Source organism: Bos javanicus, chromosome 15 (assembly GCF_032452875.1).
Source record: "Bos javanicus breed banteng chromosome 15, ARS-OSU_banteng_1.0, whole genome shotgun sequence".
Lineage (NCBI taxonomy): Eukaryota > Metazoa > Chordata > Mammalia > Artiodactyla > Bovidae > Bos > Bos javanicus.
Genome location: NC_083882.1, coordinates 71,704,176 through 71,727,805, shown reverse-complemented (window position 1 = coordinate 71,727,805; position 23,630 = coordinate 71,704,176). Strand labels below are relative to the sequence as shown.

The 23,630-nt window shown below is 40.1% G+C and overlaps 1 protein-coding gene and 1 long non-coding RNA gene across 3 annotated transcripts in view; one reads left to right on the top strand and one right to left on the bottom strand.

Annotated features, from left to right (window-relative positions):
* Nucleotides 1-23,630, top strand: part of LRRC4C (leucine rich repeat containing 4C) — a 1,431,417-nt gene that overhangs the window by 331,455 nt on the left and 1,076,332 nt on the right. The window lies entirely within an intron of this gene.
* LOC133261402 (uncharacterized) lies at nt 16,225-18,892 on the bottom strand. The gene is made up of 2 exons (XR_009741053.1): nt 18,747-18,892; nt 16,225-16,655 (listed from the first exon to the last, which is right to left on the bottom strand). It is a non-coding gene; the product is annotated as an uncharacterized LOC133261402 (long non-coding RNA).

Here is a 23,630-nt window from a genome sequence, read left to right as displayed (position 1 = left end):
ATGGAAATTAGGCAATGGATTACAAATTAAATTATAACATTACCTATTTATTGATTGATTGTCAATTTTCTCCCTGAAGCATAAGAGCATGGATTTTGGCCTGTGTTCGTTCACTCTTATATGTTCAATATTTAGAACCATTCCTGATGGTAGTCACTCAGTAAATTTGCTGAGTGGATGGATGCATGACTGATGAATCAGCCAATATGCTAAACCAAATTTCATGTAAGTAATTGACAGGAACTTATGAGAAACGAGAGATAAGAATAGACTTAATTGACCTTAACTTTAATTGAATTTACATTTTAACTTAAAGATACTTATATTCAGATGGTACTCCTTTATTGTCTTGTAAAATCCTAGGAAAAGCTGCTTTTAGGCTTAGCTACCTTGGCCTCGAGGTATCAATTGGGTCTTTCACAAGTCTGCTTCTGAAATTACCTATATTAAAGAAAAACTAGGTAGGAAGTGTTTTTTATTCATTCCAAAAAATTAATAATTTTCCACTTTGTATCAAGTCTGGGGACAGTCTATAAGAATACACTGGAATCTAGGTATGCACATAAATTCCCTGCTATTGTGACTTTATCTTTTAGTTGAATGCCATGATGTGCTAAGTCATGTCACTCATGTCCAGCTCTTTGTGACCCTATGCATTATAGTGTGCCAGGCTCCTCTGTCCATGGGATTCTCCAGGAAAGACTACTGGAGTGGGTTGCCATGCTCTTGTCCAGGAATCCTCCCAACCTAGGGATTAAACCTACAGCTCTTAACATCTGCACTGGCAGGCAAGCCCTTTATCACTAGCACCATCTGGGAAGCCATTTTTCCCCATTTCACTGGGGTTTAATTGTCCAATATTATTCTCTTGAGTTGAATAAGATTGACAATTAAACACCAGTAAATTGTGAAAATTCTAGGGTACTCTCCTGGTGCATAAAATGAAGAAGGTAGAAGGCAGAGATGCTTCTTAAACTAAAACTGGTGTGTGAATTAAGAGCTGGACAGGCTGTGGGAAGAAAGAGGATATTGTCAAAATAAGAGCATGTGAGATGGTGATTGTTATATATTCAGGAGCCTGAGAGAAGAATAGAATTGTGAGGTTTCAAGTGAGAAGACAAAGTGGCAGGACTAGTAGCTGCAGAATTAAGGCATTAGAATTATGCTGAAGCATTTGGACTTTATCCCAAGAGCAATGTAAAGCTGTAATAGTCCTTAATGCATTCATAAATACTCTGCTTCTCCTTCTTCAGCATTTGGAAAGATTGTACTTCTCTACCCTCTTTGATGTTAGGGATGACCACTGCATTGCTTTAGTCAATTAAATGTGAGTGGAAGTGCCATGCCTCACATCCAGTCAGCAGTCTTACTTTTAAGTAAGTACTTACAATCCTTCCTTCTGGTACAGTGATCCAGTAATCCCTGAAGTTCCGTCAGCCTGGATCCTTGAGCTGACCCACATGAGACAGGCAAAGTGCATTCAAAATAATATATTATTTGGTTAAACCACTGATATTGAGGAACTGTTTGTTCCTACAAAATCATCTGGACTCTTGGGAATGACAAAATAAGTTTTTGAAAGATGACTTTTGCATCAGTAAGAACATTGTATGGATTAAGAAAAAACAGAGGCCTGGAGACCAGTTTTGAAGCTATTGTAGTAATTTAAGTAAGAGAAGTTGCAGGAATCACATGTATTTTACAAATATCAGATGGAGGAATGGTGGCTAGCAGCGGGATCTCAGGTACCACAGTGGGAATAGAGATAAAAATGGGCAGATTCAAAATGTATCTGGGCAGTCGAATCAATGAAATTTGATAAGATATGAGTGTGAAAGAAAAAGAAAGACATTATGAGATTCTCAAGTTTCTGGCTTGTATAACTGCATGAACTCAGCAGTATAAAGAACCTTGAAGAGAGAATACCATCTCTGGGAGATAGTTAGCTCAGTTTAGATATGTTGGATTTGAGATGCCTATCCAAAATTCAGGTCTAGGTGTAGGTAGGTAATTGTTTAAAATTGCAGCTCTAGAGAGGGTGGTCTAAGCCCAGATCTTTGAAACATTATGATAAAGATAATAATTTATTGTTGTAGATGGAATCACCCCGGGGGATGTGTATTCTATGACAGAATGCAATTGAGCATATCAGAGAATAGCCTTTTGTTTAAAAAAAAAAAATTATGACAGAAAACTGTATGGTACAATTTTGAAAAACAAAGGAACTAAAAAAAATGACCCAAAGTGAGTTTGCTTCCAGACAACCACCCTGAATTGGAACGTCTGGAACAATAAGAACAATACCTACAATTTGATTGATTTATTATTCTTCTTATACCAGTAACTAGGCCAGTTATAAGATAAATTATACATTCAATCTCCAGGGATAAAAGAAACTTAATGATCTACTACTTTTAATCTCTGTGACTTCTATAAGAGATTGTATTTGCATTTGTATTTTATTCTGTTACATGAATCAGTAGCCAGGAAATAAAGTCTAGAATTTTAACTGGAGATAAACTATTATTCCAATTTAATTATTTTGAAGGGACCTTAAGAGTGATAAGCTTATCCATATTGCAAAGCTCATTCACGAATTGCTTGATAAGCTCAGTCCACAAAATGAGCTCAATTATGTTGTTACTGTTATGATAAGCTTATTTGCCTGTTCTTTCAGAATCACTGCATGTGTGTGAATGTGTGTGTGTGCACATGCATGCACACATGCACCATAAGCAGAGCGTAATAGTCAATTTGATTTTGTTTCATTTGTTGTTGTTCAGTCACTAAGTCATGTGACCCCATGGACTGTAGCATGACAGGCTTCCCTGTCCTTCACTATCTCCCGGAGTTTGCTCTAACTCATGTTCACTGAGTCAGTGATGCCATCCAACCATCTCATCCCCTGTCACCCCCTTCTCCTCTTGTCCTCAGTCTTTCCCAGCATCAGGGTCTTTTCCAATGAGTTGGCTTTTTGTATCAGGTGGCCAAAGTATTGGAGTTTCAATTTGAGCATCAGTCCTTCCAATGAATATTCAGGGCAGATTTCCTATAGGATTGACTGGTTTAATCTTGCTGTCCTAGGGATTCTCGAGTCTTCTCCAGCACCATAGTTCAAAAACATCAAATCTTTGGTGCTCAGCCTACTTTATAGTCCAACTCTCATATCCATACATGACTACTGGAAAAAAACATAGCTTTGACTATATGGATCTTTGTTACCAAAATGATGTAGAATAAATATTGACATGATGGTCAGGTGTTTTAGAATTTAAAAGTAAATGCTAAGTTTTCATAACATGTAATTTACATACATTTGGGCATGCAAAAAGTTGGCTTAAAGCTCAACATTCAGAAAACTAAGATCATGGCATCTTGTCTCATCACTTCATGGCAAATAGATGGGGAAACAGTGAAAACAGTGGCTGACTTTATTTTGGGGGGGGGGGCCTCCAAAATCACTGGAGATGGTGATTGCAGGCATGAAATTAAAAGACTCTTACTCCTTGGAAAGAAAGTTATGACCAACTAGATAGCATATTAAAAAGCAGAGACAATTACTTTGCCAACAAAGGTCTGTCTAGTTAAGGCTATGGTTTTTCCAGTGGTCATGTATGGATGTGAGAGTTGGACTATAAAGAAAGCTGACCACCGAAGAATTGATGCTTTTGAACTGTGGCGTTGGAGAAGACTCTTGAGAGTCCCCTGGACTGCAAGGAGATCCAACCAGTCCATCCTAAAGGAGATCAGTCCTGGGTGTTCATTGGAAGGACTGATGTTGAAGCTGAAACTCCAATACTTTGGCCACCTGATGCGAAGAGCTGACTCATTGGAAAAGACCCTGATGCTGGGAAAGATTGAGGGCAGGAGGAGAAGGGGACGACAGAGGATGAGATGATTGGATGGCATCATCGACTCAATGGACATGGGTTTGGGTGTACTCTGGGAGTTGGTGATGGACAGGGAGGCCTGGTGTGCGATCCATGGGGTTGCAAAGAGTTGGACATGACTGAGTGACTGAACTGAACTGGGCATGCAAAAGGAAGATTTACCTCAGAACTTATGAATTTTAAAAACTGGGCATTTTCTTGAGAATAGACCTTCCTTATATTATTTGTTTATATTGTTCTGGCTCATTTCTTGAGACAATGGGAAAGTCTTCTGGCATGGTTATCAAATAAGCATTCAACATTAGACCATGTACTGAAGTTCAAGGACATTGATTTTATCTTGAGAAAGCAGGAAGTTCTTTGCTACAAAGTAATTTTCAACTTGGGATTTGAAGGGTGAAAGTGAGCTAGGTGGCATAATCATTTCCAATAGAAATTTCAGGTTAAATGTAAAATGTTGCAAAAGGTCTGAAGTAAATTAGTCTTCTGGACCTAAATCAGTATTTCAGTCTTAATCACTATTTATAAAATGAAGAGTTGAAAGAAACAATTTCTAGGCCCCACCCTTCAGCTTCTATATTATGTGATTTTATGATTTTACTTTCTTAAACACTCTTAATTCCCTTGGACTGTGACATACAGTAATAGAAACTATTTGTATATTGAATCAGACACTTTTCAGTCCATTATCTTGCCTGAGGTTCAAAGAATATAATATTATGTAAAGAAAAAGAAAACAATAGAATCAGTCCTTACATAAGCATGAAACTTACATCCTAGTTAGAGGAGAGGAGTTTCAATGAGATAAACATAGAAATAATCCATGGATGAAAAACAAGTGAGATAAGAGCTGGAAAAGAATAAGGAAACCCTGCAGGGATGATGTGAGCACTCAACAGGAAGAATGTGATAATGTTGACATAGACACCCAGGAATGGATGTGCTGGGCCCTGAGCCTGGTCAGGAAGGGCCTCTCTGGAGAAGGGACCTTTGGAGGAAGAAGATGAGCCTTCTCAGAGTGACTTTGTGACTCCGGTCAGTCCTGGGGAATTAGCAACTTTCTTCAGGAGTATATAATCTTGTGTTATATAAGTGTCACAAAAGCAAATTACATGATTTATGGGTTTGCTAGAGTTGTATATGGAGAAGGCAGTGGCACCCCACTCCAGTACTCTTGCCTAGAAAGTCCCATGGATGGAGGAGCCTTGGTAGGCTGCAGTCCAAGGGGTCGAGAAGAGTTGGACACGACGGAGTGACTTCACTTTCACTTTTCACTTTCATGCATTGGAGAAGGAAATGGCAACCCACTCCAGTGTTCTTGCCTGGAGAATCCCAGGGACAGGGGAGCCTGGTGGGCTGCCATCTATGGGGTCGCACAGAGTCGGACACGACTGAAGTGACTCAGCAGCAGCAGCAGAGTTGTATATACAATTCAAGATATGGTAGAAATCTTATTTTGGATATTATTATGAATATTGATTTGATAGCAATCAGACCTTTTTTGACTAAGAACATGAATGAAGAATTGCTTTTTCCGTAGTTTGGCATTTTGAGGATTTCTCTGAATTATGCTTCCAGACAGCAAGTCAGGGGCTGTGCACAAGGTCCCCTCTCCTTTGTTCACACCAGGCTAAGCTCAGAATGACTGCACTTGTTTTCATCTTGTTTCTGTTGCTGCTGTTTCAACATTTGTCTTCTGCCTCTGTGTGGCAGGTCTGGATGAGTTTTAGGAAGTCAAAGGGCAGTTTATTGTACCTCAAGAGAGTGTTGGCCAGAATTGAACATAATGGGGTGCCCAGGAACTGGGCTGGGACTTATTCAATGGTTTTTGTAGTGATGTAAATGAGAATGGGGTGGGTGTGGGGAGAGGAGGTGGCCCTGGTGGTAAAATATCTGCCTGCCAATGCAGGAGTTGCTGGAGACACAGGTTTGATCCCTGGATGGGGAGGATCTCCTGGGGTAGGAAATGGCAGCCCATCCCAGTATTCTTGCCTGGAAAATCCTGGTGGGCTACAGTCCTTGGGGCCAGAGAGAGTCTGATGCAACTGAGCATACATACACACACAAATGAGAATGGAAAGGCAGCACGTGGGTGGCCTTTCAATCTACCTGTGATCATCAGGACTAGAAATATCTAGACTAGATCAACTGATACTTGTAATGAAGGAAACCCACCCACTTGTGTTTTAATAAAAACCGTTTTCTTCATTTCATTTAGAATTAATTATTATGTGGGTCTTGACTTTCTTGTAGGTCATTCAAATTAAAATATCCAGTGTATAAATGGATTTGGAAATCAAGCCAGAAGCTGAGACTTTCTATCAGCTAAGAATTTGGGAAAATATGTGATATTTGAAGCTATAAGAATGATTGAGATCACCCAGATAAAGTGTATTCATTATAAGAAACAATCTGAATTCTGGGTAGGTGTATCTATTTTACATGGGGCAGAATTGCTTCATTTTAAATTAAAAAAAAAAAACATGTTTCCTGTCTATTTATGAATGAACTGAGAAAATGCACTTATGTCTAGTCTAGTGATTTCTTTTCCATCAAATATCTAATCATGATTTTCCTATACTCGTTTTAAGATAGAATTGAAAGGAAGACATTTAAGTCTGTAGTATTTACTTTTGTCACATACAAAGTAATAATACTATTATTCAATTGCTGTCTGAGCCTCTGTGGCAATGATCATGTACTATTTATTGCTGTGACTTCAGTGCTTTCAGTGTTGAAGAGAATTTATTTTTAATTTAAAAAATCATGCCAATTTTTTTTTCAACATATATAATGATATATAATGGACCAAACTGAATTATGGTAAATAAAATATTATACATCTAAGTATTCTAACTAGAGAGTATGCCTCAAATTCTCTTACAATATACTCTCTTAATATTTGCTTTTATTCTGTATTCCTGGGCAGTTATAGATTTGCCCTGTGGGGCAGATATGTGACTGGGTGATAGAATTATAGCAAAGTCTCTGATATTTTAAAATACCAGTGGGTTCCTCTGAATTGGTGTGCAAATACATTTGAATGAGCTAAATGGCTTCACTGGTGGCTCGGTGCTAAAGACTTTTCGTGCAGTGCAGGAGACATGGGAGACATGGGTTTGATGCCTAAGTTGGGAAGGTGCCCTGGAGGAGGAAATGGCAATCCACTCCAGTATTTTTGATCCCATGGACAGAGGAGCCTGGCAGGATATAGTCCATGAGATTGCAAGAGTTGGACAAGACTGAGTGACTGAGTACATACTCATGCACAGACCTTATGAACTAGTCATGAGATATAACTCTTTGAAGAAAAGCCAGACTCAGCAATGATCTAGGTTGTGCTTTAATTTAAGACTCTTCTTGCTGATTTCTTGCCTTCAGTGCTGGAAAGAAGTTAAGATATAAGGAGTAATGGTGTAAGGGATACATGGAAATTTTTTATTAATCTGGAGATGTTATGAGGATATTTATAAACAGGGATTGGAAAACTTTTGAGAAAAAATTTTTTAAGGCAATCTAGATTTGATTTAACTTTTATTCTTATACTCTGTGTAACTCTGAGCAAATTAATATCTCCGAGTTCCTTATTTGTAAAATAGAGGTAATAAAACTACTTCTTAATATCCTCATGAAGATGAGTGTTCATGTATGTGAAGTACCAGGCTAGAGCATTTTACATGGAACAAGTATGTCAGGGTTACATATGCTCCAACAGTGCTCTGGGATTTGTAGTAAAGGAAGTAATTTAATTTTTATGAGCTATTGACTTTTTGGCCTAAACTGAGATTTCCATGCTGCAGACAACTGCTGGAAGACATTTCTGCCAATGGTTTCACCATGACCTACCTCTACTGAACAGTAGCCAATGGAAAATAAATCTTAGAGATTTTCTTAGGCGTTTCCGTTCTGAAACTAAACAGCTTAGATGTATAATTGAGTATCCCCTGAATCTTCTAAACATGTTAAATTTGAATTCATGTACTCCTGGATTAAATGGCAGCCCATTGCAAGGGTTGTCATACATACATACATTAGTCATTAGGTTGATGATGGTTCCCAAAGTCAAAGTTATGATGAAGCTGATATTGGAGATTGGAAATAATAATTTTTAAATGGCAATTTTCCTGTTATACCAAACTGAGAGTGTCCACTGCATAAATTCAGCCATAAGTACTTACAGATGGAGAAAGGTAGCTTAACTTAATGGTGGAGAGCCTAGACTTTGGAAGCAGGCATTTTGGGTTAATTCTAGATTTTACTGTTCATCAGATATGATAAGTTGTTAGCCAAGTTACTTAAACTCTATGTGCTTTTGACATTTTTTAAAGATAAAATGGTGTAGATTAAATTAGCTAAACTTGATCCCTGCATCAGGAAGATTCCCTGGAGTAGGAAATAGCAACCTACTCCAGTCAGGACATGAGATCTTTGGAAGATATCAGCAACTCAATGGACATGAGTTTGAGTAAACTCTGGGAGTTAGTGATGGACAGGAAGGCTTGACATGCTGCAGTCCATGGGGTCGCAAAGAGTCAGACATGACTGAGTGACTGAACTGAACCAGTATGCTTGCCTAGAAAATTCCATGGACAGAGGAACGTGGAGTCCATGGAGTCATAAAGAGTTGAACCTGACTGAGCATGTACCCTCACCTTTACCTTACTTCACTATGTGGAGACCTTAGAGTAGAACCTGTCATATAGGTGGTCAACACATGCTAACCATATAAGCATGTTGTCCACAGACTATAAACAATGACAGAATCATGATGGCCTGATGTCTGTGTCCCTTGGGGCCATTGTCCTAAGCACTGACCCACTGGTTTTGCATTTTTAACGGGTAGTACATTTCTGTTATGTACAGTCATAGCTGAGAAATCATCTCCCGATGATTAGCTGGACAAATTACTGGAATCACCTCTCCAGATCTCATTCAGTACATAATTAGTGTTTATTTCAATTTTGCTATTCATTATGCAAATTCATCTCAGGCATACATCAAAACTGGGGAGTATGTGGCTTGTAAGTTTTTTTTTTTTTTTTTGGCAGTCACTGGGATGAAAGATGGGCAAATAGTAGGGCTCTTCCGTCCATGGGATTTTCCAGGCAAGAGTACTGGAGTGGGGTGCCATTGCCTTCTCCTAAATAGTAGGAAGCTTCTGCTAAAGTTTAATTTGGTGACACTACTTTGTATTTTGGCCAAAGTATCAGTACCATCACATTACTTTTATTATTACTGTTAATTAGATATGAGTGTCAGAAAAGTGTTTCCAGTTGTAGAGTTGATTAAGTGATGGAGCAGTTCCCCACAGTTTTGTTTAATCCAGGCTGTCCAAAACATGGAGTCAACACACCCCAGGGAAGAAGGGTATGCGTTAGGTGATAGAGTAAATATTTTCCACTTCCTGCTACATCATTTGATAATGAAATGTGCAGCTCTGCTGGCACTGGAGGCAGCCTGTCTTCTGTGCAAATGAATGAGATGTTCAGGTGCTTCATCGCAGTTGTTGTCCAAGAGGGAAAGCACCGTCAGCAGCCACCACCTGCTCAGAGCAATCAGCAGAAGAATGAACCTTCTGTGTTGGCTTGTAGTGCTGGGGAAGGATTTTGTTTTCAACCCAAGCACGACAACAGTTTTGCCAGTCAGTCAGTGTGCATGCATGCTCAGTTGAGTCCAACTCTTTGAGACCCCATGAACCGTAGTCTGCCAGACTCCCCGTCCATGGGATTTTCCAGGCAAGAATACGGGAGTGGGTTGCCATTTCCTCCTCCAGGGGATCCTCCCAGCCCACAGACTGAACCTGCGTCTTTTGTGTCTCCTGCATTGAGCAGGCAGATTCCTTATTAGCTTAACCAGCTGGGAAGCAACTTTGTACATTTGGCTTTTCGAAAGATCTAGTAAGGTTTGAGTGACATAAAGTGACATTGCTATGGATGTGTTTTAGTTACGTATTTTCTTTCAGAAACAAAAAAGTCTGTATCATCTATCTAACCAGTCCATCCTAAAGGAAATCAATCCTGAATATTCATTGGAAGCCCTGACACTGAAGCTGAAGCTCCAATACTTTGGCCGCCTGATGTGAAGAGCCAACTCATTATAAAAGACCCTGATGTTAGGAAAGATTGAAGGCAGGAGGAGAAGTGGGCAAGAGAGGGTGAGACTGTTGGATGGCATTACCGATGCAATGGACACACATTTGAGTAAACTCTGGGAGATAGTGAAGAACAGGGAGGTCTGGCGTGCTGCAGTCCATGGGACTGCAAAGAGACAGACACAACTTAGTGACTGAAAAACAACAACAGTTATCTATCTATCTATCCATTGAATCAAAATGTACTTCACTGGTTTTGCTGCATATCCATATAGTAATAAAAGTGATGGCATTGTAGTAGAATATATCAGGCTCTGAAGCCAATTGCTGATAATCAGTTGATAACCTTTGGGCCTGATACTTAACCATACTAAGCTTCAGCATTTGGGGGGAGTAGCGGTATGTGTAATACTGGATATCATGTGGAATTGTTAAGAATGAATTGTAGTTGTATCTGTTAAATGCCTAGCATAAGGTAAATGTCATACATATGTTGGTTTGCCCTCATTTATCTGACAGAATGTGGACCATTTTCAATCAACTCAACTTGACAGATATATATGACCTCCCCACAACTGTGCTAGATCCTAGGCAAACAGTACCAGATAAGACAGACATGACTCAAGTCTTGTTTGGTTCACAAATTATTACAAAGAGGAAAGGAGCACCTGCTTGGTGAGCCTATAGCTAGGGGACTCAAAGCCCAGTGTTCAGAAAGAGCCTCTTTGAAGCATTTTCTTTCTGAGTTAGCCAATAAGAGGGATAAGGCTCAGAAAAGACAGCACTTCTAGAAAAAGGCACAAATTCTAGGCCTTTCTGAGTGAATGAATTTATTGAAAATAAAAATCTAATTTTTATTTTATGGAAGCGTACCCCTCACCCATAACAAATTCCATATGCATTTTGCTGGACACTAAATGGCAACCCACTCCAGTGTTCTTGCCTGGAGAATCCCAGGGACGGGGAGCCTGGTGGACTCCCGTCTATGGGGTCGCACAGAGTTGGACACAACTGAAGCGACTTAACAGCAGCAGCAGCAAAGCATGAAATCTAGAGGTATGATTACAGGTGATTCTGTGACCAAGGCATGTATGTTATTTGAATCAGTAACACTGGTATGGTATACATAAATTATTTTTACTGTGCACTTGCTCATAAGAAACAGCAATACAGACTAGGAGAAAACATAGTTAAACACTTGTGACTTACCCATCAGGCTTTAAGGACAGCATAGATTTCTATGTTCCAGGCTCTGTGCTACACACTTTATATGCAACATTTCGTTTCACTTTAAGAGGTAAGGACTATTACTTTGCTGGGTTTTAGGTAAAATAAATGGACACTTGATATCCATATATCATTTGTCCAAGATGACAAAGCTAGAACTGGATACCAAGTGAGAGAGACTTTAGAATCTTCATTGGTAACCATCAAGCTCTTCCAAACTACCAGACATAATGCTCCTCCAAGTTTGAGCTGAACTGAGCTGGATTAAATATGGCAGGAAGGGAAGGGCCATCATTTGGTTTCCATAGAAATTCCAAGTAACGCATGACACAGAGCTTGGGCGGTGGAGCAAGGAATTCAGAAGCTGCCTGACGTGGTACAAGTTATTGAAAGTCTCTGAGCCTCTGGTTCTTTTGAAGCCGCAGTATTAATAATGCTTATCCTCATCTGTAGGTTGTGAGGATGAAATAAGATATACTTTGTGTAACATGCTGAGGGTATTACTTAGCACAAATAAGTGTCACTTCCCAGATCTAGTCAACCATTTGAGTTTTTAGAAAAATCTGTGAGACCCTCCCCAGGGCCACATACCTGAATCATTAATAAAACCATGGGACTTGTTTGAGGGGATTGTAGCAGAGGAAGACTTTTCCTTCATCCCTTCTTGGTTTTGTGGTTGGCCAGTCATCCCACTCCAGAATTCTTCCCTGGGAAATCCCATGGACAGAGGAGCCTGGCGGGCTACAGTCCTTGAGGTCTCTAGAGAGTCGGGTATAACTTAGGACTAAACAGCAACACCAACAAATAATTAAACTAGCACAAGATATATTGATAAGAGAAAAAACATTTAAATGTTATATACACAGGCGCTCATGAAAGTTTGATACTCAGAGTGACCACAGATGGCAATTTTTATACCTTTTAGACAAAACATAAATTCATGAGGAACTGACTAGACAAAGAAATTTGAATTTGGGGCAGTAAATGAGTAAAGAAGTAACAGGTTTGTGGACACATCCCTCTCAGCCTCCTGGCACATGGAGAGTACCTTACATATGAGAGATTGATTTTCTTTCTTCAAGGGGACAGAGGAGATTGAAAGTGTCCTTCTTGTAACAACTGCTTCTTAAGTCAATTTAATTCAAAATAATCAATATGTCAAAGTTCCTTATTTGGGAGCGGCTTGTCCTGAACCCCGTCAGGATTCAGTAAATAATAAACCTCTTCCCTGCCTAAGTTCTAGACTGAGAAATAAGTCAAAAATAAAAGAAAATACTAAGACCTGTGGAAGAATGAATGATTTCTTCACTGGTAGTAAAGACAAGATTAGCAAACATGTTTTAGTCTGAAAGCCCAACAGGCAGTACTAACCCAACCCATACTGGACTGACTCAGTGTCCAGTCAAAGCCAGCGCTGGATGGGTAAGCTGACTGCAGAGGGTCAGAGAAATGCCTGTGCTCCGTGGCCCCTGCTCCCAAAGGGAAAAGACTAAAATATTCTATTCTTCCTCAGCCTGACAATCACGTAAGTCTCCTATCTCATGAGATGCTGAGCGGACAATGTAGGGAGGGGACAGGTCAAGAGAAGCTAAAGATATTGCCCTGACTTTCTATCCTGTAGTATCAGGAGCGAGCTGCTAGTGTCCCCTGGTGAGACCTCAGAAGCCTCCAACGCTGAGACTTGAGTGACCTGTGCGGACTCCTCCCAGACAGATCCAGGCTCTGGCATGGGAACAGGAGTGTTGGGACTTCACTCTGCATGCGGGCTGCATCCTGGCTGAGTGCTGACACCCTAACAGGGGTATGGCCCGTGGTGGTAACACTCAGGGTGTCTTGGTTCCAGGAAGCACCCACTGTCATCCCCTGGTAAGACCCTGACCTCAAGCTATCTTGTCCTGAGTGCCTTCATGCTGGGATTTGGGGTCTCAGGCTGGGTCACCTGGGTGGTGTGTTTGACTCTTGGTCTGCTCTGTGGTTCCTTGTCACCCCAAGCCTTTGACTTCTATAACCTCTAGACCTCAGATGCAAGTAGAGCAGGGTGCTGGTTCCATGACCAAGTCCCTGAGGTGGCAACCAAAGGCGCAGGCCTTCTGCTCTGGGTGCCCCCTTTTCTCTATGGACGTCTTTCTAACTACGAGAAGTGCTGTGGGGTGCCAGCCTGTCCCACGCCAGCCCCTCTGTCACTTCTGGCTCAGGAACCACCTGCAGACATGACAAGTGGGCTATTTCGGTCTGGCGCCTAATGGGGCTACCTGGCCGCTGCTGAGGACGGGCCCCCACAGTGACAGAGAAGGGCACTGTCCCCTGGGCTGAGTGATGGCCAGCAGCCATGGTGTGTCCCACACAAATCACACAGAAGGCCGCAGGTACAGGCAGTGTCTGATCAAAGCTCAGGCTGACAGTGACCTAAGAGTCAGAAGAAGTGGGTTTAGGGAACACAAACTGACCTCTGTCTGGTGTCCTTAGCAGGGTGAAAGGTGGTGGTTAATGTTAAGGATTTCTCTGACATTCAGGCAGCCCTGTTGGGCTGAAGATGTAGGATGTGATTACTCTAAATGATCAATTCCCTCTGCAACAGTGAAATGACTGGTTATTTTCTCTTACATGCACAAAGTAATAATAGAGTTAGTTGCTCAGTCGTGTCCGACTCATTGCAATTCCACGGACTGTAGCCTGCCAGCCTCCTCTGTCCATGGGATTCTCCAGGCAAGAATACTGGAGTGGATTCCCATTCCCTTCTCCAGAGGATCTTCCTGACTCAGGAAGATGCATGGAAGATGTGCCATGTTACACTCCACACAAATCAAGAGTATGGGACACAGATAGCGATCCAATGCAAATCAGTTTTTGACACAGTATTTCAAAAATGCTAGGCTGGACTGCCAGAATTTTTCAGAGATGACCCTCAGATCTTCATGGCCATGATTTTAGGTGAAAAGTATTTTACACGTGTTGGTTTCATCAAGATGCCTAAAGGAACCTTGTGAAGACAGAAGAGATATTTAATACTATTAGCATGGAAGAGTAGACAAAGGTCTCATTCAGTTCAGTTCAGTTGCTCAGTCGTGTCCGACTCTTTGCGACCCCATGAATTGCAGCACGCCAGGCCTCCCTGTCCATCACCAAGTCCCGGAGTTTACTCAGACTCATATCCATCGAGTCAGTGATGCCATCCAGCCATCTCATCCTCTGTTGTCCCCTTCTCCTCCTGCCAATCCCTCAGAGCATCAGAGTCTTTTCCAATAAGTCAACTCTTCGCATGAGGTGGCCAAAGTACTGGAGTTTCAGCTTTAGCATCATTCCTTCCAAAGAAATCCCAGGGCCGATCTCCTTCAGGATGGACTGGTTGGATCTCCTTGCAGTCCAAGGTCTCATTAAACACCCGGATTTAACAATATGCTCCTCAGAGAATCTTACATAACATATGTGTCAATATTACAATATTTTTCAAAGTTCTTTTAGTTACCTGTTCTACAGGATATAGCAATACTTAGGAAAACAAAAGTAAGCAAGATTAAATCAATTCAGCCAATTTTTTGCCATAAGATTTCTCATAGTCTTTACTATGTTAATGTTTTAATGTTATATTTAATATAAAAATTATGAAACACATGGTACAGTTTTGCTCTACAGGACTGCAGCTCCATTTAGCTGACCCATAGCATATGAAAACAATGTGTTTAAAATCATCCATTCTCCCTGCTCCTTACAAGTCAGTTCAAGGATGCTTTTATTTTCTCCATCTTAATTAACAGAAGCAAGTAGGTATTTTTTTCCAGGATATATCTGAGTCACCTTCAGCTCAGCTATTTGCTGCCTTCTCTTCCCAGTGCATTTGGTTGGCCACCATGTGGCGCTGATTATTCCTCAAAAAAATAATAATTAATATATATTATATATAGTGACTATATATATATATATATTTAAGTAAATGCAGTGCCCTTTTCTTTGGTTCTGAACTTGATTATCTCTCTGCACCATGAGTATTTCCTTGTCTGTATTCCCACAGCAATTTATATAAACATCTATCACAGCCTTAGCAAATTGTGTGATAGTTGTTTAAGTGTCCATATTCTCTGTAAGAAAATGTATCCTGAAATCCTGAATGGGAAAAGACCTTGAATCATTATTTTTTATTTATTTTTACCATAGAGTCAGCCACCTGCACTATATTCAGTAATGTTTTTTTTTAAATTTTATTTTATTTTTAAACTTTACAATATTGTATTGGTTTTGCCAAATATCAAAATGAATCCACCACAGGTATACATGTGTTCCCCTTCAGTAATGTTTGTTAAATTGCTGAATAAAGTTAGGCATCCCATTCACATCTTTTCAAGCCTTTTAAAACTAACTGGAGAAAAATGAATGAATTCCCAGTTACATATGTGGCTGTTGCTCATCAGATCAGCAACTCAGAGGCAGAACAGAAATTTTTAATTCAGCTTGCTAAAAATGTTGAATAAATGGGTAAGCATCTCTATCAGGGAAACATACAAAAATCTTTACTCCAATATATTTTTGTTTCTATTTTGAAAATTGCTATTATAAATGTATGTCAAGAAAACCACATAGAGGAAAATTTGAAACTTTTAGCCGTACAATTAATGAACAGAGAATATTCCAGAAAATATAGACACAATAATATTCAATTTATAAAACGAAAGTGTGCACACACAGAGATACAATAAAAAGTATATAAAACATCCAGGTAGAGGAAGGGAATTGAGAGGCTGAGAGAAGTGGTGAAAAGTGATGTGTGAGTCAAGCTTCCATTTCTCCAGATTTTTCTCTTCTCCTTAGCACTGTGCAACAACAAGTATGTTCCCTTCTTCAACTCGCTCCTTTGCTTAATGGCCTTGCCCCTTCTGCTGTCCAGCACAGCTCGTAATGCAGCAACCTTGCTTCTAAGTCCAATATTTCTTTTCCATTAAATTTTTTTTTTCATGCAGCCTTGTTCTTCTCTAATGGATAGGATCCATTTCTTAAGTATCTCAGAATATAACTTTTTGACACTTTGATGAATTTTTCTAATGTTTTAATTCAAAACAAAAACAAAATCTGTTTTAAATTAATGAAGAAGACTTACATCATTTCTAGTAAAATAAAAGTAATAAAGTTGCCTTGTGAATTTTAATTTACATGACCTGCATCACCTAAAATTATTTTTCCCACATGTTTATTATTCAGTAGATCATAATTTTTTTTGGGGGGTAATTACTTTACAATATTGTGCTAGTTTCTGTTGTAGTCTTTCAGAGTCTTCTATTTGCTCTGTGAGGTTTGTGGTCTTGCAGACCATGTATTTTTTCCTGTGCATTGAGTTTGATCATTTTCATGGTGTTATTCCACGTTCTGATAATTCTAGATTGTCTCTCCATCTTTTGACTGGAAGATAACTGCTCTGATGCTGATGAACTGATTTGCCTTTGACAGTGTTGGATGGCCTGAATGTGGGAGGGAGAAATGAAAGATAATGTTCATTCTGTGTGTGTGTGGGGGGTCCATTTTTATTCACATTTTCTTCTCCTCCCACACTCACTGCTCTTTGTTTTGTTGTTTAGTAGCTAAGTCATGTCTAATTCTTTGCAACCCCACAGACTACAGCACACCAGGCTCTTCTGTCCTCCACTATCTCCCGGAGTTTCCTCAAATTCATGTCCATTGAATCAGAGCTGTGATCTAACCATCTCATCCTTTGCCAAACCCTTTTCCTTTTGCCTTCAATCTTTCCTAACAGCAGAGTCTTCTCCAGTGGTTTTTGCATCATGTAGTCAAATGTCAGCATCCCCGTTGTATACTTTCAGAAAGACTTCCAAATTCCTAACAAAGCTTCCAGATTTCTAAATAATGCAATATAGTCTGATACATAAGAATTTGAGCTTTGGATTCAGGCTAATGGGGTGAGAATCGTAGTTCTGTTGCTTACCAACTGCATCAACCTAAACAAGTCACCAATTTTTTTTTTTTTTTTTTTTCAGTGCCTCAGCTTCCTTACCTGTAATATTGGGAAAAAGTAATAGTATCCTTCTCATAGAATGGTTGTGGGAATTAAAGTGTTAACTCATGTAAATAGTGTCTAGCACACAGCAACCACTCACAAAAGGGTAGATGTTGTTATTTAAATCCTCTTAAGGAAAAACAAACAAATATTAAAAAAAAAATTCTTCTTTTATTCAAAGGGATTTTAGAATTGGGCCTATTTGCCCAGGCTCAGGCCACTCGCTTGGGGCTGTTCTAATGTATTAATCTAATGTATTAATCCTCATTTTCTGGATATAGAACAGGGCGTGAATGTTTAAAAAAAAATATCAAAGCCCAATGAGATGATTGAAGCAGGGTGCTTGTTTTCCTTCTGTTGAGATGATTATATTTCCTGCCCTGTGCTTACAGATGTCATAAACTGAAAGCTTTGCAAGATATACAAACTTTTGATACAAGATTATAGGAGCTCAGACATAATTTTCGTGTCTGCTGCCAATAGTTGAATAGTAGTAGCTTTAAGTAGTAGTTTTAAGGAGAGCAAATCCTGCTTAGGAAAACGTTGCAAGGTTAGGTATGGTCCTGATGCACAAATATTACTTGTATTTAATGAATTTCATATGACTCTTCTTTGCTATCCAAGCAGCCTTTGTCATCTGTCTCCCTCATTTTTCTAACATCCTTCTATTCTGTAGGCCCTCTCTCTTCCTCCATTTCAATCAAACTGTCATCCTAGCTGTTCTAGAAACCTGTTGTGCATCCTTCCTAAGGTCTTTTGCTTCTGTTCTTCTCCTGCTGGGAGCACACCCCGCCCCCAACCTACCCCCCAGGTGTCTGCCTAGCTAATTACCCTGCCTCATTAAAACTTTGACTCCAATCTCACATTGTCAATAAAGCTCAGCCTGATGACCCTCTTTAATGCTGCAACTGCTGCCTTTGAGTTCTTGCTATTTTCCTTGCCATACTTCTGCTTTACTCAAAAACCTATCACCTTATAACACACTAGATGATTCACTTATGTTTTTGAACGTTTATTATAATATGAGCTTCCCTTCTCCAGGGGTTCTTTCTGACCCAGGGATTGAACCCAGGTCTCTTGCATTGCAGGCAGATTCTTTACTGTCAGAGCCAACAGGAAAGCCCAGTAATATAAGCTCCACAAAAGGAAGACATCTACTCTGTGGGTGAGGTACTCCTGGTGCCTAAAACAGTGCCTGGCCCTCAGTAAGCGTTCACTAAATCATCTTTTGCAAATGACTGAATGAACATATTGAATAGTGACCAACTCACAAATGCCATGTCTCAATTTTGTTTTAAACCTGTTGTGGAAAAAGGTACTCAATCAGTGTTGACAGTGGTGCCAACCCTACCATCACATTGTGAGATATTAAAGGGACTGAGCCATATTTGTTTATTTCTAATGAGTAAAATAATTTATTCCAGATCCAAACATACTGGCAAGAGCATTAGTGACATATGACAATTAAGGTGGTAGTAATACTGCTATTTGTGGTCAATTTCAGGGGGTCATGTTGGGTAATCACATGCTCTCTCACCTTAAAAATATCAGACCCTCCATCGTGCAATCCAGCAATGCTGGGCAGACATGCATGTGCTTTATTCCTTCTATTGCTGTGATCTTTTCTAACAAGTCTGTTTATTTTTGCTTTGCGTAGATGGATCTGTGGGTTTTACAAAGAGTCGATTCAGATCATTAAATCCTACACAAGGCTGAATAACCAAACAGAAAAATCTGTCCACAAAATGCTAAAATCCTTCCTCTGACTCAGAACCTTGCTTTTCTCAGTCTTTGAGTCATCACGTGGAAGATGGCTTTATTTGTTTAATTCCAGATTTATAGTGCCTTTTGCCTGAAATGGATGCATGCAAGGAGGAATAATTTATTGGGTGAGAAAGATCAGGCTTTAATTTGCAAAGCCATAAAAAGCTTAAATGGTTTTCTCAACTGAGGAGGAAAGAGAGAGAGTAAGATATTAGTTTTATTCTGTGTATTATAAGCAATGTGTGTGTGTGTGTGCTCAGTCCTGTTGGACTCTTTGTGACCTATGGACTATAACCTGCCAGGATCCTCTGTCCATGGAATTATCCAGACAAGAATTGGGTGCCATTTCCTCCTCCAGGGGAATCTTCCTGACCCAAGGATCAAACTCGCGTCTCCTGTACCTCCTGCATTGGCAGGTGGATTCTGTACCAGTGTGCCATATGGGAACCCAACCAAAAGCAATGCCTAACAGGAAAATAGCAGGAGGAGGAAAGGGGAGAAGACGTTTCTGCAGAGGGCTTTAGCCACATGAGAAATGAGTATGCCCCATGCTGCAATGCTCCAAAAGCTCTGAGCTGATCAGAACCCATCATGTGAGGAGAGAAAACAAGGAACTTCTTTTTAGGAAAGCCATGGAGAGAGTCCAGAGAAGGCAATGGCACCCCACTCCAGTACTCTTGCCTGGAAAATCCCATGGACGGAGGAGCCTGGTGGGCTGCAGTCCATGGAGTTGCTAAGAGTCGGACACGACTGAGCGACTTCACTTTCACTTTTCACTTTCATGCATTGGAGAAGAAAATGGCAACCCACTCCAATATTCTTGCCTGGAGAATCTCAGGGATGGGGGAGCCTGGTGGGCTGCCATCTGTGGGGTCGCATAGAGTCAGACACGACTGAAGCGACTTAGCAGCAGCAGCAGCAGCATGGCGGGAGTCAAGGCTCTGCTTGAGTCATGCAGCCCTGTCAATCTTCATTCTCCTCCTTTAAGACCCCACAAGTGAACTAAATTAAAAATAACATTTACTGTGCAATGGCATGGCAAGATAAATGCCATCCCAATAAACATATAATCTATGTAAAATATGTTTTTGATAAAGGAACTTCCTTTGGACTCTCCTAGCTTCCTTTACAGTAAGCTTGCAACTCCTAAATTCATGGTGAACAGAACTTCTAAGGCTATGACTGCCTGTGAAGTATATACTTAAAGGTCCATCCTATAAAGGTGTTGGGAACAAGCAAAAATTTCTTCAAGCAGTGGTTGGCAGGAGTGCAGGAACTACATTTCCAGGGCTTGCATTGCCTCAGAAGTAAAGCTCGGAAAGAAGACAAACATTCTTTATTTGCAACACAAAGTCACTACATTGGAATTGGCCATCAGGACAATCAAGAAACTCCATCAAGTAAAATGATTATTGCCACCCTTCTTACCCCACTGCAGTGTCCTCTTCCAGAACTACAGAACCACACTGCTCACCTGGCCTGAGCTCAGGGTAAGGCACTCAGTAGACGAGCCATTAAATATAAGCATGCCATTCAACCTAATTACTTTCTAATTGATTTTTTTTTTAATTTACCAATCCCTTTACATTCTGTTCTTCTTTTTTTTCTGGACCTTTAGAATGTTCCTCCCATGGTTCCAGTGAACAGTTGAAAGCGTGCTATGCAATTGTGTATCTCAATACACCTGAATAATGGTCTGCTTTTTTGTTGCCAAAAATATAAATTTGTTCTGCAATGTGTACATTTTGAATGTCTGAAAGTTTGCCAGAATTTCATTAACATTGCCTCTTCCATAAAAAGGAAGTGCATATTTTTAATTTGCCATCTATGGAGCCCCATGCACGTAACTTTTGTTCTTTTGAAAAGGCGTTGCTGCTGCTGCTACTGCTGCTAAGTCGCTTCAATCATGTCCGACTCTGTGTGACCCTATAAACGGCAGCCCACAAGGCTCCCCTGTCCCTGGGATTCTCCAGGCAGGAACACTGGAGTGGGTTGCCATTTCCTTCTCCAATGCATGAAAGTGGAAAGTGAAAAGTGAAAGTGAAGACACTTAGTCATATCCGACTCTTCTCGACCCCATGGACTGCAGCCCACCAGGCTCCTCCATCCATGGGATTTTCCAGGCAAGAGTACTGGAGTGGGTAGCCATTGCCTTCTCCGTGTAAAGCCGTTACTGAAACTTAATTCAATTTAATTCACCAAGTAGTTTCTGAACACATGCTTTAGACTAGACACTGTTCGAGGTCCAAGGGAAAGAGCAGTGGATAAAATAAAAATTGGTCTTCTTCTCAAGGAATGATAGATGTAAAAATAAATTATAAAGTGATAAGGTCCATAATTAAGTACCCTGGAATTAAGTACCAGGGCCTGAGACAACACAGAGGAAGACGTAAAAATTGAATTTGGATAAAAAGGATGAAGCAGGGAAGCTTTACAGAAAATTGTTTTCTCTTTCATCTTCTGCATCTAGAAACAGTGCCTGTTAGACAATGAGTACTAGAATTATGAGTGAGTTTTGAAGGCAAGTTAAGGTTTAGCTTTATGGGTGTATTAGGTTAGAATGGCTGCTGTAACAAATTAGGTTAGAATGGCTGCTGTAACAAATTTAAGCCACAAACCTGGCGGCTTAACAGAGCAACAATTTATTCTTTCACAGTTCTGGAGGCAAAACTTCCAAAACCAAGAATTCAAGGTCAACAAGGGTGGTGTTGCCTCCAAAACTTGAGGGAACAACACATTCCTTGCCTTTGTTATCTTCTGGTGGCTGCTCGCGTTTCTTGGCTTGTGGCCACGCTACCCTGCCCTCTGCCTCTATAATCCCTTAGCTTTCCCTTCTATGTGTACATTCCCTTGGTTGTTGTTTAGTTGCTCAGTCGTGTCCAACTCCTTGCCACCCTATGGACTGTAGCCCGCCAAGCTCCTCTGTCCATGGGATTTCCCAGGCAAGAATACTGGAGTGGGTTGCCACTTCCTTCTCCAGAGGATCTTCCTGACCCAGGGATGGAACCTTCATCTCCTGCATTGGCAGGTGGGGGAAAGCCCAAAATCTCCCTCTGCTATTCTTTTAAAAGGACAATTGTGATGGTATTTAGGACCCATGCAACAATCCAAGTTGATCTCATCTCGAGAGCCTTAAGTTAGTCATACCTGTGAATACTTTTTACCAATAAGGTAACATTTACAAATTCTAAGTATTAGAACCTGCTATCTCTGCAGTCACCACTGAACCCACTGCAGTGGACAAAGGAGGAAACCCAAGAGTACAGAATTAAGGACCCTTCATTGTGGTAGGCATGATGTGAGTGAGAGGAAATAAACAGTATGCCACAAAACACCATTCTTAGTAAATCCATTTGATGATGATAGTGAATGAACACAATGCATTCCTAGCTTAAGACAATCCTATGATATTTATTTGCTAGAAATTCATCCTATACACATGCCAAATCCTACACAGATTCCACATTGTATTTAGTATCTGAGGTTACTCATAGTTTCTCCCTCAGTTAAGTGATGAAATCTCCCTGCTCTCTGCTTTAAGCTTTCCATCAATCATTCATTCCTAAATGTATTCAGTACACATTTATTGAGTCAACAATGCAAGCAATATTCTAGGGATGCAAAGATGAAGGGAAAAAAAAACAGTACTCAAAGAGTATCCAGCTCAGTTGAGTGGTACATACACTTAATATCTAGCGGGTGAAGAATGTGCAATGTGCCATGTTTGCTGAAAGTCTGGTGTAATTTAATAGTGCTGTTATGGAGATAACAGTTGTCATCACACACACAAACACAGGAATTGCTTTTCTGCACACCTGAAATGGTATAAATAAACTATACTTCAATTCAAAAATTAAAATTAGTTGCCCCACAGCATGTGGGATCTTAGTTCCCCAACCAGGGATCAAACCCAAATCCCCAGCATTGCGAAGGACCATCAAAACAAATATTGTATATTAGTACATATATGTGGAATCTAGAAATATGGTACAGATGAACCTATTTGCCAAGCAGGAATAGAGATGCACACATAGAGAATGGACAGCTGCAGAAGGAGAGGGTGGGATGAATCGAAAGTAGCATTGAAATATATACATTACCATGTGTAGATAGCTAGTGGGAAGGTGCTATATAACACAGGGAGCTCAGCTTGACACTGTGATGTCCTAGAGGAGTGGGATGGGGTGGGGGAGGGAGGAAGGTTCAAGAGGGAGGGGATATATGTGTGTATGTATATATACACATAAGCTGATTCATGTTGCTCTGGCAGAAACCAATACAGCCTTGTAAAGTGATTATCCTCCAATAAAAATAAATAAATACTACAAAGCAAAATGAAAAAAAAATGCTCACTAGATAAAATGAAACTAGATTTGTAAAGATTTTTGTCAAGATTAAGATCTAGAAAAACATACAAAGTAGTAAATTGATAAATGTTCTAAAATAAGAGAACTCCAGTAGTTCACAATAGTTACTAGACTGGACTGAAGTTACTCGTTCATATTTAATAACATCCTATTAAATAGGAGATACTATTCCTTAGGAAATAAGGTATATTGAAGAAAATGTGGAACATGTATTTTTAATTATAATATGAATATAATCAGTAATAGGTGAGGAGCACCAATTCATTAAAACATCATCTTTTGCATAATTT